General features: G+C 44.4%; 1 pseudogene; it reads right to left on the bottom strand.

The window, feature by feature from the left end:
- Positions 1-2,807: 2,807 nt before the first annotated feature.
- LOC126428478 (5S ribosomal RNA) lies at positions 2,808-2,925 on the bottom strand (annotated as a pseudogene).
- Positions 2,926-18,638: the final 15,713 nt, after the last annotated feature.

The following is an 18,638-nucleotide window of genomic DNA, read 5'->3' as shown; positions in this document are numbered from 1 at the left end:
AAGAATGGAAAAGAAAATTGAGAGTGCGCTAGGTGACGATCAGTTTTGCTTTACGAAAAGTAAAGGGACGAGAGAGGCAATTCTGACGTTACGGCTAATAATGGAAGCAAGGCTAAAGAAAAATCAAGACACTTTCATAGAATTTGTCGACCTGGAGAAAGCGTTCGACGATATAAAATGGTGCAAGCTGTTCGAGATTCTGAAAAAAGTAGGGGTAAGCTATAGGGAGAGACGGGTCATATACAATATGTACAACAACCAAGAGGGAATAATAAGAGTGGACGATCAGGAACGAAGTGCTCGTATTAAGAAGGGTGTAAGACAAGGCTGTAGCCTTTCGCCCCTACTCTTCAATCTGTACGTCGAGGAAGCAATGATGGAAGTAAAAGAAAGGTTCAGGAGTGGAATTAAAATACAAGGTGAAAGGATATCAACGATACGATTCGCTGATGACATTGCTATCCTGAGTGAAAGTGAAGAAGAATTAAATGATCTGCTGAACGGAATGAACAGTCTAATGAGTACACAGTATGGTTTGAGAGTAAATCGGAGAAAGACGAAGGTAATGAGAAGTAGTAGAAATGAGAACAGCGAGAAACTTAACATCAGGATTGATGGTCACGAAGTCATTGAAGTTAAGGAATTCTGTTACCTAGGCAGTAAAATAACCAATGACGGACGGAGCAAGGAGGACATCAAAAGCAGACTCGCTATGGCAAAAAAGGCATTTCTGGCCAAGAGAAGTCTACTAATATCAAATACCAGCCTTAATTTGAGGAAGAAATTTCTGAGGATGTACGTCTGGAGTACAGCATTGTATGGTAGTGTAACATGGACTGTGGGAAAACCGGAACAGAAGAGAATCGAAGCATTTGAGATGTGGTGCTATAGACGAATGTTGAAAATTAGGTGGACTGATAAGGTAAGGAATGAGGAGGTTCTACGCAGAATCGGAGAGGAAAGGAATATGTGGAAAACACTGATAAGGAGAAGGGACAGGATGATAGGACATCTGCTAAGACATGAGGGAATGACTTCCATGGTACTAGAGGGAGCTGTAGAGGGCCAAAATTGTAGAGGAAGACAGAGATTGGAATACGTCAAGTAAATAATTGAGGACGTAGGTTGCAAGTGCTACTCTGAGATGAAGAGGTTAGCACAGGAAAGGAATTCGTGGCGGGCCGCATCAAACCAGTCAGTAGACTGATGACCAAAAAAAAAAAAAGTTCTAGGGGACTGATGACCTCAGCTGTTAATTCCCATAGTGCTCAGAGCCATTTGAACAATTTGAACATGATAGGGAAGCAGCATCTGGGAAGGTGCATTAGGGTGACATTTAGAAAGGGAATTACAGTTCACAGAGAAAAATTTAGAAAGTATGAGCCTTACCCATGATATCGTAATTCTATCAGTAACAACAAAGGACTCGGAAGATGAGTGGAACGGATGGATAATGCTTTGAAAAGACGACGAAAGTAGAACAGGGGTAACTGAATGTAGTAGAATTAAATCAGGTGATCCAGAGGGTTTTAGGTTTGGAAATGAGGTAGATGAGTTTTATTATTCATGCAGCAAAATAAGTGGCGATGGCCGAAGTTGGGGTATATAAAATGTCGACTGGAATAGCAACAAAATCGGTTCTAAAAGAGAGAAATTTGTTAACATTGAAAATAAACTGAAATTGTAGGAAGTCTTTTTTTCTGAAGGTATTTGTCTTGAGTGTAGTCTCGTACGAGAGCTACACGTAGACAATAAAGAGTTTATGCAAGAAGAAAACTGAAACATTCTAAATGTGCTGAAAATTAGTTACGTAGATCGAGTAACTAATAAAAAAGTACTGAGTTTATTAAGGAATGAATATATATATATATATATATATATATATATATATATATATCGTAGCTTCCATGAATGAGGGGACAGGTGTTAAAATTATTGAGGGAATACAGTACGCACTTTCAAATGTTTGTAGGCTGCGGTACTTGTGCAGAGGTAAACAGACCTGCACAGAATAGCCTAGTGTGTAAACAAGTAAACAACACTGTGATACTTTTGCGTTTGTTTCTGTGCTTTAAGGTCTAAATAACGATATGTCGCCGCAACGTTTAAGTTTGATGTTACTGACATCTAAATACATAACATACATTATATTGTACACTAAGATAAATTATTTTTCTCTGGACAGGGACAATAATATTCAGAACATTACATCACTGGTACACCTAGTAGAAAAACTCGTCACTTCACATGCACTGGCAATAATTAACAGTTGGTGTATAAATAATATTTAGGCACCTGATGATGTAAGTATGCTACTGAAATGCGTCGTGCTAATTGAATATTGGATAATAGATTTAAAAGTATATAAACGTAGTTTCAAATTTTTTTTTCTACATATAGGCCTTTTTTTGGATATGCACTTACTCCAAATACTTGGTACCTTCCAATACATCCAAAACATAAAAAAATATTGTGCTCTACAAAAAAAAGAAACTTCTAGGAACACTATATGCTTGTGCAGCATTTTCACAAGTTAAATATTGGCTATTATCCACTGCTTCGCTCGCTTATCAGTAGTTTTGTTATGATGAGCGAAGGTGACTAAGCACTCCGTCTGCAGGCAACAAGTGGCCCATCGGGACCGTCCGACCGCCGTGTCATCCTCGGTGGAGGATGCGAATAGGAGGGGCGTGTGGTCAGCATACCACTCTCCCGGTCGTTATCATGGTTTTCTGTGACTGGAGCCGCTACTATTCGGTCGAGTACCTCCTTAGTTGGCATCACGAGGCTGAGTGCTCCTGGAAAAATGGCAACAGCGCATGGCGGCCCGGATGGTCACCCATCCAAGTACCGGCCACGCCCGACAGTGCTTAACTGCCGTGATCTGACGGGAACCAGTGTATCCACTGCGGCAAGGCCGTTGCCCGAAGGTGAGTAAGCAAGATGGTAATTCTACGATGTTTTTGTGTATATGGAGGTGTAGAAGGGAATGTACTAAAACGAATGCAGTGCAGGTATCTAGGTATATAATGAATGTGTTTCTATTATTTTTCTGTATGTGAAATCTGAAAGCATGCATAATATTTTCGAACTATATTTCAAAAATACCTCGATTCTTTACATTCGTGCAGAAGCAGAGTTTTTAGGGCTTTCTCGTTCTCACCTAGTACTGCATGTGAGGTTTTGTCACCAGAGCAATGCATACCAACAATTTCTTCATTCCACTTTAATGCACTATGGTGTCTACACTTTTGATCCACTCCCCCCCCCCCCCCTATGACGATTAATTTGTGATTAATTTAGTCAGTTAATAGATCGTAATCAAATGCAGCCTCAGCAAAAGCCTCTCGCCACGGTGGCAGGCTCTAAAGGTGGCAGGGGTAAAATACAGGGAGCGAAAGGCTATTTACAATTTGTACAGAAACCAGATGGCAGTTATAAGAGTCGAGGGACATGAAAGGGAAGCAGTGGTTGGGAAGGGAGTAAGACAGGGTACAAACTCAATATCACACTCAATATCATAAATGATGCGCACAATAACATTGCATTCGCAGCGTCACTGAATAATGTATACACACTAAGAGTCGCCGACCATCGCGCCAGAATCATCTGCCACGTAAGCCATATTGAAAAATGTTGATAATACTGAGAAAGATACAGCGCTCAGGGTTGAAACTGTCTCCATAACAAATCAAATACTATCGGAATACGTTCAGCGGTAGAGTCGTGAAAAGGTAACAAAGTGAGTTGCTTTCGCTATTAATAATACTGGTATTAGTATGGGACTATGTATTAAACACGCTGAGAACTAAGTAGACAACATTCCATTGGAACTACTGACGTCCTTGGGAGAGCCAGTCCTGTCAAAACTCTACCATTTGGTGAGCAAGATGTATGAAACAGGCGAAATACCCTCAGACTTCAAGAAGAATATAATAATTCCGATCCCAAAGAAAGCAGGTGTTGACAGATGTGAAAATTACCGAACAATCAGTTTAATAAGCCACAGCTGCGAAATACTAACACGAATTCTTTACATACGAATGGAAAAACTAGTAGAAGCCGACCTCGGGGAAGATCAGTTTGGATTCCGTAGAAACACTGGAACACGTGAGGCAATACTGACCTTACGACTTATCTTAGAAGAAAGATTAAGGAAAGGCAAACCTACGTTTCTAGGATTTGTAGACTTAGAGAAAGCGTTTGACAATGTTGACTGGAATACTCTCTTTCAAATTCTAAAGGTGGCAGGGGTAAAATACACGGAGCGAAAGGCTATTTACAATTTGTACAGAAACCAGATGGCAGGGACATGAAAGGGAAGCAGTGGTTGGGAAGGGAGTAAGACAGGGTTGTAGCCTCTCCCCAATGTTATTCAGTCTGTATATTGTGCAAGCAATAAAGGAAACAAAAGAAAAATTCGGAGTAGGTATTAAAATCCATGGAGAAGAAATAAAAACTTTGAGGTTCGCCCATGACATTGTAATTCTGTCAGAGACAGCAAAGGACTTGGAAGGGCAGTTGAATGGAATGGACAGTGTCTTGAAAGGAGGATATAAGATGAACATCAACAAAAGCAAAACGAGGATAATGGAATGTAGTCGAATTAAGTTGGGTGATGTTGAGGGTATTAGATTAGGAAATGAGACACTTAAAGTAGTAAAGGAGTTTTGCTATTTCGGGAGCAAAATAACAGATGATGGTCAAAGTAGAGAGGATATAAAATGTAGACTGGCAATGGCAAGGAAAGCGTTTCTGAAGAAGAGAAATTTGTTAACATCGAGTATTGATTTAAGTGACAGGAAGTCGTTTCTGAAAGTATTTGTATGGAGTGTAGCCATGTATGGAAATGAAACATGGACGATAAATAGTTCGGACAAGAAGAGAATAGAAGCTTTCGAAATGTGGTGCTACAGAAGAATGCTGAAGATTAGATGGGTAGGTCACATAACTAATGAGGAAGTATTGAATAGGATTGGGGAGAAGAGAAGTTTGTGGCACAACTTGACGAAAAGAAGGGACATGTTCTGAGACATCAAGGGATCACCAATTTAGTACTGGAGGGCAGCGTGGAGGGTAAAAATCGTAGAAGGAGACGAAGAAATGAATACACTAAACAGATTCAGAAGGATTTAGGTTGCAGTAGGTACTGGGAGATGAAGAAGCTTGCACAGGATAGAGTAGTATGGAGAGCTGCATCAAACCAGTCTCAGGACTGAAGACCACAACAACAACAACGAGAACTAAGCAAACATTGTATTGATTACGTTGAATCATATTACGTAGAACAGATCAACCAATCAAAGCATTTTCCCAAAAACGTCAAAATTCAAAAGTAAAGAGAAAATAGCCCTTTCAAAGAGTAATTACTTCCATTAATTTGCGTAATATTCTCAAAACCAATAAATATCTTGCACTACTCACTTTGTAAAGGGAAGACTTGAACCAAGGACCTCCCGTTCCGCAGCTGCTCACGCTAAACACGGAACCACGGCGCTCCTGAGCTCACACTATCCTTGATGTTGCCTATCTTGCGCATGGACTATTCAGTTAGTACATTTTGCTTGTTTTTTTCATAGTTCCACACAACTTCTTCCTGTTTTCTTGATTGATCTGTGTTCAGTTTTTCTAGGCCTATCCACTGTGCCAACTCATAACTAAGTCTGAGGGGGGTGCGACGGGGAGGTTCCCTTGTCAGTGCCTAAATGAAGTACTGTGTGATAAAGTCCAGAACTTAATATACTATTTCTCGTTCAGAATTCGACCGAATAGGTTTTTATGTCAGTATAACTATAACATATACAGACGTATGATCTAATTTTACTATAGAGTGAGTGAATTGGCATATGTGAGCAGTGGGCTATCGTCTAGCGGGATTTGTGCCAAGTGAACGGGGATAAACATCTCCTGCAGTGTGCTGCTACCTGGTGGCATAGACGTAAACTTGTAGTTGAATGGAGAGGGCTAATTGTGCACGCTGTAAATAATGTACGTTCTTTATCAAATCCTCGTTTATTTGGCCCGTAAGGCAATTACGTCACTCCAGTTGAGCATGCGCAAAAACCCTTTAAAACGTGCTCAACTGAAAATGTGCTCATGACCCTGAGGTCGAGTTCCATGGTGACTAGAGGAGCAGTGATGTAGCGTAGCGCAGTATATTTAGTGCATCTACACTCCTGGAAATTGAAAGAAGAACACCGTGAATTCATTGTCCCAGGAAGGGGAAACTTTATTGACACTTTCCTGGGGTCAGATACATCACATGATCACACTGACAGAACCACAGGCACATAGACACAGGCAACAGAGCATGCACAATGTCGGCACTAGTACAGTGTATATCCACCTTTGGCAGCAATGCAGGCTGCTTTTCTCCCATGGAGACGATCGTAGAGATGCTGGATGTAGTCCTGTGGAACGGCTTGCCATGCCATTTCCACCTGGCGCCTCAGTTGGCCCAGCGTTCGTGCTGGACGTGCAAACCGCGTGAGACGACGCTTCATCCAGTCCCAAACATGCTCAATGGGGGACAGATCCGGAGATCTTGCTGGCCAGGGTAGTTGACTTACACCTTCTAGAGCACGTTGGGTGGCACGGGATACACGCGGACGTGCATTGTCCTGTTGGAACAGCAAGTTCCCTTGCCGGTCTAGGAATGGTAGAACGATGGGTTCGATGACGGTTTGTATGTACCGTACACTATTCAGTGTCCCCTCGACGATCACCAGTGGTGTACGGCCAGTGTAGGAGATCGCTCCCCACACCATGATGCCAGGTGTTGGCCCTGTGTGCTTCGGTCGTATGCAGTCCTGATTGTGGCGCTCACCTGCACGGCGCCAAACACGCATACGACCATCATTGGCTCCAAGGCAGAAGCGACTCTCATCGCTGAAGACGACACGTCTCCATTCGTCCCTCCATTCACGCCTGTCGCGACACCACTGGAGGCGGGCTGCACGATGTTGGGGCGTGAGCGGAAGACGGCCTAACGGTGTGCGGGACCGTAGCCCAGCTTCATGGAGACGGTTGCGAATCGTCCTCGCCGATACCCCAGGAGCAACAGTGTCCCTAATTTGCTGGGAAGTGGCGGTGCGGTCCCCTACGGCACTGCGTAGGATCCTACGGTCTTGGCGTGCATCCGTGCGTCGCTGCGGTCCGGTCCCAGGTCGACGGGCACGTGCACCTTCCGCCGACCACTGGCGACAACATCGATGTACTGTGGAGACCTCACGCCCCACGTGTTGAGCAATTCGGCGGTACGTCCACCCGGCCTCCCGCATGCCCACTATACGCCCTCGCTCAAAGTCCGTCAACTGCACATACGGTTCACGTCCACGCTGTAGCGGCATGCTACCAGTGTTAAAGACTGCGATGGAGCTCCGTATGCCACGGAAAACTGGCTGACACTGACGGCGGCGGTGCACAAATGCTGCGCAGCTAGCGCCATTCGACGGCCAACACCGCGGTTCCTGGTGTGTCCGCTGTGCCGTGCGTGTGATCATTGCTTGTACAGCCCTCTCGCAGTGTCCGGAGCAAGTATGGTGGGTCTGACACACGGGTGTCAATGTGTTCTTTTTTCCATTTCCAGGAGTGTATATTACGTTTAATAGCATTCAAAGAAAAATAACTAGTTAAGAGCATGGTGTCAAAAGTTAGTGTGTTCACGTGTTCTGTGCTCTTACTAAACATCCGCTACCGACGAGCTATACATTGAACTCGCTTTCTGCTTGGGAAGCCGCGGCGGCTGCAAGCACACTCTGTTGATTCGGTTGCCTATCTGCAGGCGCGGACTAATTCGATGGAACAGTACCGAGCGGATAATTTTTATGTACGTTCTGACACACATGCTCCCTAGTGGTTTCTTCTGCAATTACACCATGGCATGTATTACGAATCGAAACTTGGCAGGATGATATTTCCACTAACGTACGTCATTTTTCTGCGTGTTTGGTAGTTTTCACACTATCGCCTTCTGAAGCCCCAGATATACTTCTCAGTAACCTTGTATACACTATCAGCTGCTGTATAAACTTTCCTGATATGTGCAACTAACTTCGGTCTATGTGGATGATGTTCTGGTACTAGACAAAAGCTCTTTTCAATATTTTGTCCTCTGATGTATAAAACATGCCGTATTTTACAGGTTATAAGAAACACTTTCTTCTCCGAAAAATTGCCTCCCAAAGTCTGGCGCGTCTTATACTCGAAATTAATATTAAAACGTCCAGTGTTTGATTGAGAATTCCCGCCAGTCTTCAAAATACCCATATATTCGATACCGTGGGAAAACTGTCTCTATCTGGCTAACGCTGGATTCAACTGGCAAATATTATTTCCATCGCTTTATTATTCAATATCGAAAGAAGGTGTAGAACTAAGCTAAATAGAGAACATGGACCAAACACTGCTAACATTTGGCGTGCCCAATAACAGAACTTTTGCCATGAAAGTTGCCAAGTCTGTAATTGTAAAAACAAGTGTATATGGTTCAAATGGCTCTGAGCACTATGAGACTTAACATCTGAGATCATCAGTCCTCTATAACTTAAAACTACTTAAACCTAACTAACCTAAGGACAACACACACGTCCATGCCCGAGGCAGTCTCCGAACCTGCTACCGTAGCGGTCGCGCGTTTCCAGACTGAAGCGCCCAGAATCGCTGGACCACACCGGCCGGCAAGTGTACATGAAAAAATACTCTACGCTGTTGTCCTTTCACGTTACACTGACGATACTAAACGTAATCCAGCGATTATTTTCAAGCGCAGAACAATGCCAAGACCTGAAATACCACCAGGTGCTGTTGTTCACGCACAACATAAGGGTTGGATGGACGAGGCTGGTATAAAATTATCGATTAACAGAGAGTGTGAGTGAGAAGAAAAGGTGTTTTATTGAAGAACAGTTCTCTTCTTGTGCTATATCAGTTAAGAAAAATTTTCAGAAATGCTATGAAAGAGAAAGTGAGGCAGGGAAATACAGAGCTTGCTGTTATTCCCCGGGGGACTTACTTCACCATAGCAGCCTCTTGATGTCTCAATAAAAAAAAAAACCATTTAAAATGTGTATGAGAGAGGAATGGAACAAATGGGTGATGCATGAAAACCATAATGAATTCATCGTGAAGGGAACTTTACAACGACTTACAATCAAACAGTGTGTTTTTGGATAAAACAGTCGTGGTCTACAGTGAGAAAAGACATTATTGTTAGATCTTTCAATAAGTTCGGCACAAGTAACGCTCTCTATGGCAGTGGAGACCATCTTATGTATGAAGAGGACAACGATACCGACGAAGAGGAAGAAGTAGTTTAAGAAGAAGAAGAAAGTTCAGACGCTGATTTTCGGGAATTTTAAAAGTCAGTTCTGTTTCATAAGCAAAGAATTTTTTTTAGTCCGGCTTTTCCGTTCTAATAATAAAAATGGTAAAAATGTTTAAAAATTAAGGTGTGTCTTATAGTTCATGAAGCGTTATTGTCCGTAAAGTACGGTATTTCCTTCAATCCTGGATTAAATAGGCAAACAACAATATTTGTATTATACACTGACGGAAAAAAATCGCAACGCCAAAAAATAATTAATGTAGAGTAATGTAATTTGAGGAATATATTTGTCTACATAACACAGTAATGTACTTCTCAGTTATCTTTTATACACCATCAGCTGCTGTGTAAACTTTCCTGAAATGTGCTACTAGCTGCGGTCTATGTGGGTCATGTTCTGGCACTAGACAAAAACTATTTTTAATATTTTGCTGTCTGATGTGTAGAACATACCGTATTTTACGAACTATAAGGAACACTTTTTTCTCCGAAAAATTGCCTCAAAAATTCTGCCGCGTCTTATACTCGAAATTAATATTAAAATGTCCAGTGTTTAGCTTAAAATTCCTGCCAGACTTGAAAATGCCCATATATTCGATATCATGGGAAACCTATCTCTGTCTGGCCAACACTGGATTCAACTGGCAGCAGTAGTCAAGCGATGCGACTATCATTTATTGAGGGGATCACAAGCTTGCTAACACTGTTTCCCTTCCGTCCCGCCGGCCGCAGTGGCCGAACGGTTCTAGGCGCTACAGTCTGGAACTGCGCGACCGCTACGGTCGCAGGTTCGAATCCTGCCTCGGGCATGGGTGTGTGTGATGTCCTTAGGTTAGTTAGGTTTAAGTAGTTCTAAGTTCTAGGGAACTGATGACCACAGCAGTTAAGTCCCATAGTGCTCAGAGCCATTTGAACCATTTTGAACCTTACGTCCCGCCATTAAAAACACAGAACACCGTCTAGCCTACGATGCGACATTGCAGTCTACGGTACCGGTGAACTTGAAAGTGATTTGTGTTATCGGCAAAAGTGCAATATTTTTGTTAGTAGCTATTTTCGTAATGTAAAAAATTAAATGTATTCTTATGATGCAGGCTATAAATTTAACGTGATGGCATATGCAGAAGAACAGAGCACGTCAGTGGGATTTCGCCCCCCCCCCCCCCCCACCAGCAGAAAAAGCCATTCTCGATTGCCTGGCTAGTAAAGAAGAACTGAGAAAAATGAGGAAAACTGAATGTGCAAATAGAGGACTGAATTCAAAATGGTCTAAACTAGAAGATGACGTATCGAAATGGATTCGAGTAAACCGTCAAAATGGCACTGGAACTAATAAAAAATGATTCAAATCCACTCTCGTGAGCTAGCACTAGAGCGTCATGGACTTAGCGAGCGGACCAAAACCAAAATATCTCAGAAACTACCACAAGGGTGTGAAGAGAAAATATTATTTCCATCGCTTTATTATTCAGTATCGAAAAAAGGCCAGTGTAGAATTAAGCCAAATAGCGAACATGGACGAAACGCCTCTGACATTTGGTGTGCCCAGTAAAAGAATTGTTGCCAAATCTGTAATTGTAAAAACAAGTGTACATGAAAAAACACTCTACGCTGTTTTCCTTTGAAGTTGTACTGACGGTACTAAAGGTAATACAGCGATTATTTTCAAGTGCAGAACAATCCCAAAACGTTCTAAAATACCGAAAGGTGCTGTTGTTCACGTACAAGATAAGGTTTGGATGAACGAGGCTGGTATAAAATTATGGATTAACAGAGAGTGTGGGTGAAAAGAAGAGGTGTTGTAATGAAGAAGAGTTCTTTCAAGAAGTGCGGCACAAGTAACGCTCTCTATGGCAGTGGAGACTATCTTATGTATGAAGAGGCAACGATGACGACAGAGGAAGAAGTAGTTCAAGAAGAAGAAAGTTCAGATGACGATTTTCTTGAATTTTAAAGGTCAGTTCTGTTTCATAAACTAAGAAGTTTTTTTAGTCTGGCTTTTCAGTCTAATAATAAAAATGGTAAAAATTTTATTTAAAAATGTTTAAAAATTAAGGTGCGTCTTATAGTCCATAAAGTGTTATTGTCCGTAAAGTACGGTATTTCCTTCAATCCTGGATTATATAGGCAAACAACAATATTTGTATTATACACTGCCGGAAAAAAATCACAACACCAAAAAATAAATAATGTTGAGTAGCGTAATTTGAGGAATATATTTGTCTACATAACACATTTTAGTGATTAAAATTACAAGAACACAGGTTAATACAGTGCGAGATAAGCTATTGTGATGGCCCAGCAGTAGAGGCCGGAAAAATTTTACCCAATTCCACCACTTGTGCGGCATAAGCGAGGGACAACTCCCTCTTATAAGAGAATGTGACAAAAGACTGTTCTTTGACGGCTTCAGCCAACTCTCAACAACACAGAACCCTGAAGAGAGTCACAGTAGACCGGTCGAAGCGTCTGTCGTGTAGAAGGAACTGGAAAGGAGTATGACGGAACCTACCAGACTAGGAGATGTTACCACAATGAATTTTCACTCTGCAGTGTAGTAAGCGCTAATACGGAATTTCCTGGCAGATAAAACTGTGTGCTATACCGAGACTCGAACACAGGGGGCAGAACACTTGTACGCGAAAGTTCCGGAGTTCGAATCTAGGTCTGGCAGAGAGTTTTAATCTGCCACGGACTTCAACAGAAGATCTGACATCAACAACAGCCAAGATTTACATACCGTAAGAAACTTGTCAGATGGCTCTGAGCACTATGGGACTTAACTTCTGAGGTCATCAGTCCCCTAGAACAGAACTACTTAAACCTAACTAACCTAAGGACATCACACACATCCACGCCCGAGGCAGGATTAGAACCTGCGAACGTTCCGGTCGCGCGGTTCCAGACTGAAGCGCTTAGAACCGCTCGGCCACACCGGCCGGCAGAAACTTCTCGCTTCTGTACCAGGTTGAATTGACGTCATTATCAACGCTGGAGTTTCTGTTACATAGGATTAGAGTGATGTTTCCTGGATGTGACTGATTTCACTCCAGCGTGCTACGTTAAAGAGTGTACTCATACCGATCTCACCAAAACTTCAGTTGAACTTACGTGTCTCGGGCCCTATGCCCCTTGGCCCTATACAGAAGCAATGGCATGGATGTACATGTGGCTCTAAGCACTATGGCTCTGAGCACTATGGGACTCAATATCTGAGGTCATCAATCCCCTAGACTTAGAACTACTTAAATCTAACTAACCTAAGGATAACACACATCCATGCCCGAGGCAGGATTCGAACCTGCGACCATAGTAGCAGCGTGGTTCCGGACTGAAGCGCCTAGAACTGCTAGACCACAGCGGCCGGTGATGTACATGTGTATGTAGTCCCTTGTAGTGGAAGGGTCTATAATCAAACGACTAATCAACATCAGAGAGGTATGGAGTTAGGCAGTGGTGGAGTGGGAGTGTATTGGGGGCGAACAGAAGAAAATACTGTATCTGCCTATGGCGCTGGTCCCCGGAACAGACAGGGACCCACCGGGAGAAGCGGCCGGTGCCCCTTAATCCCGCGGGATATCTCTCCCGGGGATCTTAATAGCCACGTCTTGCCCGGCGCGCCAGACAAAAGGAGGAGCCGATCGCTGGGGGATTCCCCGAGATGCCGGGGAAGGGACTGGCAGGGCGGCCAACCAAACAGCAACGACACTCCTGCCGCCCAGCGGAGAACTCCAGGGGGAAAACAATAAAAAAATGGGACAAAGAGATGAGCCTTTATTTTTTATATCTACGAGGCCCTCTGTTGTTGGAGCGGCGGCAGGTGGCGGAAGAGTCCGCGAACAGGTAGGGGCGCGAAGAAGGGAGAAGGAGGTAGGGATGAGGAAGCAGAGAAAAAAGAGTAGGAAGGTAGAATTGGGCAGATGAAAATGAAACGGTGCCAGTCGGCGTGCGGCTGGTGGTGGCTATTGTGTTGCGCGCTGCAGGGGAATACACATCAGGACGGCAATGTCGACCGGGCCGTTTCCCCCGAGATCGATCGATTAATCGATTCAGTGCCGATTGTGGTTATTGCGTGTCTTTGTTGTGACTGTCGGTTTGTGCTTGGAGGAAGGAAGGAGAAGATAAAAAAAAAGGCGAGAACAATAGCCGCAGGTGAGGCCGAATAGAGGCAGGCGTGAGGCGTTACAAGCGCGAGATTTATTCCGAGTGTGCGCTGAAGTTAAACGTCTGAGCGGCGAGCCTGATGGAACTGCGGGTGTGACTGTGTTAGGTGTCCCAGAAACTCGACCATGCGGTTTCATAAAATTCTTTGGTGAAGAGACACTTCTACTACATAGAATATAAATTGCCTGACGAAGTGGCTAGGTGAGGGTGGTGGCAATGTCTTGTTTATGCCCGAGAAACAGGGAGAGGAGTGAGTTACAAACATATATTCCATTATTCTTACAAGTCTGTCGGAAAGAATTCGGAACAGTCTTCAGGCCCACCAAGAAGATTAAGGAATAATTAAGAACTGCAAAAGACGCCCGACACACCCAAGCAACACCTGGGGTATACAAAATTCCAAGATTGGAACAACAAAAAGAACTGTAAGCACCCGCTTGGCCGAACATAAAAGAAATTGTCGCTTTGGACACATAGAGAAATCGGCCGTAGCTGAGCATGTTTTTCGAGATGGGAACCACGAAATTAAATTTCATGAGACAAGCGTTCTAGCACGAACATCCCATTATCATGCGCTCATGTATAGAGAGCCAATAGAGATTCACAAACACCATAACAAATTTAACACGAAAGAGGAAGTTTTTAAGTTAGACGAGATATGGATGTCGACGTTGCGCCAGCAGAATGACAATCGATTACTCTGAATCTAGAATGATGACGCCTTCCAAAGATAGGCATACCATCGACATCACGTGACGAATGTTGGTGACCTCTATGCGCTCTATAAATGCGAGAGTACCTGGAGCCTCAGAGGCAGTAGCCGGACGACCTCAGAAGATGTCTCCCGCAGATGGAGACGAAACGTTAGGTTGAAATTGTATACGTCGACCACGGCCTCTCAGCCTGGAAGTTTTAACTGAAGACAACACCGGCCGTGAAAGCCTACATTGTATAATTAATACAGGAACTGTTAATGCTGCTTGTGGATATCGCTGGAGTTCTCGTCTGATGATGGCCCATGCTTGCTCGATTGGGGCAAATGTGATGGTCGAGGAAGCCAAGGCAACAGCTCGGTCCCTCTGTAGAGCAGTATGTGGTCGACCGTTATCCTGTTGCAAAACACCGCCTGGGACGCTGTCCATGAATGGCAGCACAACATTTCGAATCACCAGATTGACATAAAAATTTGCAATGATGGTACGTGGGGTAACCACGAGAGTGCTCCTGCTGTCGTAAGAAATCGAGCCCCAGACCATAACTGTTGTTGTTGTTGTGGTCTGCAGTCCTGAGACTGGTTTGATGTAGCTCTCCATGCTACTCTATCCTCTGCAAGCTTCTTCATCTCCCAGTACCTAATGCAGCCTACATCTTTTTGAATCCGCTTAGTGTATTCATCACTTGGTCTCCCTCTACGATTTTTACCCTCCACGCTGCCCTCCAGTACTAAACTGGTGATCCCTTGATGCGTCAGAACATGTCATACCAACCGGTCCCTTCTTCTTGTCAGGTTGTGTCACAAACTCCTCTTCTCCCCAATTCTATTCAATACTTCATCCTTAGTTATGTGATCTACCTATCTAAACTTCAGCATTCTTCTGTAAGCCCACATTTCGAAAGCTTCTATTCTCTTCTTGTCCAAGCTATTTATCGTCTATGTTTCTCTTCCATACATGGCTACACACCATACAAATACTTTCAGAAACGACTTCCTAACACTTAAATCTATACTCGATGTTAACAAATTGCTCTTGTTCAGAAACGCCTTCCTTGCCATTGCCAGTCTACATTTTATATCCTCTATACTTCGACCATCATCAGTTATTTTGTTCCCCTAATAGCAAAACTCCTTTACTAATTTAAATGTCTCAGTTCCTAATCTAAATCCCTCAGCATCACCCGACTTAATTCGACTACATTCCATTATCCTCGTTTTGCTTTTGTTGGTGTTCATCTTATATCTTCCCTTCAAGACACTGTCCATTCCGTTTAACTGCTCTTCCAAGTCCTTTGCTGTCTCTGACAGAATTACAATGACATCGGTGCACCTCAAAGTTTTTGTTTATTCTCCATGGATTTTAATACCTACTCCGAATTTGTCTTTTGTTTCCTTCACTGCTTGCTCAATATACAAATTGAATAACATCGGGGAGAGGCTACAACCCTGTCTCACTCCCTTCCCAACCACTGCTTCCCTTTCATGCCCCTCGACTCTTATAACTGCCATCTGGTTTCTGTACAAATTGTAAATAGCCTTTCGCTCCCTGTATTTTACCCCTGCCACCTTCAGAATTTCAAAGAGAGTATTCCAGTCAACATTGTCAAAAGCTTTCTCCAAGTCAACAAATGCTAGAAACGTAGGTTTGCCTTTTCTTAATCTAGCTTCTAAGATAAGTCTGAGGACCAGTATTGCCTCACGGGTTCCAATATTTCTACGGAATCCAAACTGATCTTCCGTAAGGTCGGCATCTACCAGTTTTTCCATTCGACTGTAAAGAATTCGCGTTAGTATTTTGCATCCGTAACTTATTAAACTGATAGTTCGGTGATTTTCATATCTGTCAACACCTTCTTTCTTTAGGATTGGAATTATTATATTCTTCTTGAAGTCTGAGGGTATTTCGCCTGTTTCATACATCTTGCTCACCAGATGGTAGAGTTTTGTCAGGACTGGCTCTCCCAAGGCCGTCAGTAGTTCCAATGGAATGTTGTCTACTCCGGGGGCCTTGTTTCGACTCAGGTCCTTCAGTGCTCTGTCAAACTCTTCACGCAGTATCGTATCTCCCATTTCATCTTCATCTACATCATCTTCCATTTCCATAATATTGTCCTCAAGTGCATCGCCCTTGTATAGACCCTCTATATACTCCTTCCACCTTTCTGCTTTCCCTTCTTTGCTTAGAACTGGGTTTCCATCTGAGCTCTTGATGTTCATACATGTGGTTCTCTTATCTCCAAAGGTCTCTTTAATTTTCCTGTAGGCAGTATCTATCTTACCCCTAGTGATATAAGCCTCTACATCCTTACATTTGTCCTCTAGCCATCCCTGCTTAGCCATTTTGCACTTCCTGTCGATCTCATTTTTGAGACGTTTGCATTCCTTTTTGCCTGCTTCATTTACTGCATTTTTATATTTTCTCCTTTCATCAATTAAATTCAATATTTCTTCTGTTACCCAAGGATTTCTACTAACCCTCTTCTTTTTACCTACTTGATCGTCTGCTGCCTTCACTACTTCATCCCTCAGAGCTACCCATTCTTCTTCTACTGTATTTCTTTCCCCCATTCCTTTCAATTGTTCCCTTATGCTCTCCCTGAAACTCTGTACAACCTCTGGTTCTTTCAGTTTATCCAGGTCCCATCTCCTTAAATTCCCACCTTTTTGCAGTTTCTTCAGTTTTAATCTACAGGTCATAACCAATAGATTGTGGTCAGAGTCCACATCTGTCCCTGGAAATGTCTTACAATTTAAAACCTGCTGCTGCAGGTGCAGTACGATGCACCACAGCCTCAGGCCAAACACGATGGTCTTCCCTTCTGGCAGTGAAACGCTGCCGCCTGGAGCCGGGTCGTCTTGCGACCCTACCTTACCGTATCCACTGCTGCCAGCAGTCATGTGCAGTGGCTGTTCCTGCTAAGCCTTTCTGCAGGATCGCAGAAGCAAGATCCATCGTCTCGTTCAAACTCAGTGAGCTGTTGATAACGGCGACTTGGTCGTTTTAAAGTCACTCTTGACTAACATCAAACTCACCACGTCAATCTCAAATGTATTTAAGGGTAGGTTTACTACACTCCTGGAAATGGAAAAAAGAACACATTGACACCGGTGTGTCAGACCCACCATACTTGCTCCGGACACTGCGAGAGGGCTGTACAAGCAATGATCACACGCACGGCACAGCGGACACACCAGGAACCGCGGTGTTGGCCGTCGAATGGCGCTAGCTGCGCAGCATTTGTGCACCGCCGCCGTCAGTGTCAGCCAGTTTGCCGTGGCATACGGAGCTCCATCGCAGTCTTTAACACTGGTAGCATGCCGCGACAGCGTGCACGTGAACCGTATGTGCAGTTGACGGACTTTGAGCGAGGGCGTATAGTGGGCATGCGGGAGGCCGGGTGGACGTACCGCCGAATTGCTCAACACGTGGGGCGTGAGGTCTCCACAGTACATCGATGTTGTCGCCAGTGGTCGGCGGAAGGTGCACGTGCCCGTCGACCTGGGACCGGACCGCAGCGACGCACGGATGCACGCCAAGACCGTAGGATCCTACGCAGTGCCGTAGGGGACCGCACCGCCACTTCCCAGCAAATTAGGGACACTGTTGCTCCTGGGGTATCGGCGAGGACCATTCGCAACCGTCTCCATGAAGCTGGGCTACTGTCCCGCACACCGTTAGGCCGTCTTCCGCTCACGCCCCAACATCGTGCAGCCCGCCTCCAGTGGTGTCGCGACAGGCGTGAATGGAGGGACGAATGGAGACGTGTCGTCTTCAGCGATGAGAGTCGCTTCTGCCTTGGTGCCAATGATGGTCATATGCGTTTTTGGCGCCGTGCAGGTGAGCGCCACAATCAGGACTGCATACGACCGAGGCACACAGGGCCAACACCCGGCATCATGATGTGCGGAGCGATCTCCTACACTGGCCGTACACCACTGGTGATCGTCGAGGGGACACTGAATAGTGCACGGTACATCCAAACCGTCATCGAACCCATCGTTCTACCATTCCTAGACCGGCAAGGGAACTTGCTGTTCCAACAGGACAATGCACGTCCGCATGTATCCTGTGCCACTCAACGTGCTCTAGAAGGTGTAAGTCAACTACCCTGGCCAGCAAGATCTCCGGATCTGTCCCCCATTGAGCATGTTTGGGACTGGATGAAGCGTCGTCTCACGCGGTCTGCACGTCCAGCACGAACACTGGTCCAACTGAGGCGCCAGGTGAAAATGGCATGGCAAGCCGTTCCACAGGACTACATCCAGCATCTCTACGATCGTCTCCATGGGAGAATAGCAGCCTGCATTGCTGCGAAAGGTGGATATACACTGTACTAGTGCCGACATTGTGCATGCTCTGTTGCCTGTGTCTATGTGCCTGTGGTTCTGTCAGTGTGATCATGTGATGTATCTGACCCCAGGAATGTGGCAATA

Source organism: Schistocerca serialis, chromosome 12, assembly GCF_023864345.2.
Source record: "Schistocerca serialis cubense isolate TAMUIC-IGC-003099 chromosome 12, iqSchSeri2.2, whole genome shotgun sequence".
Lineage (NCBI taxonomy): Eukaryota > Metazoa > Arthropoda > Insecta > Orthoptera > Acrididae > Schistocerca > Schistocerca serialis.
This window is presented reverse-complemented; position numbering and strand designations above follow the sequence as displayed.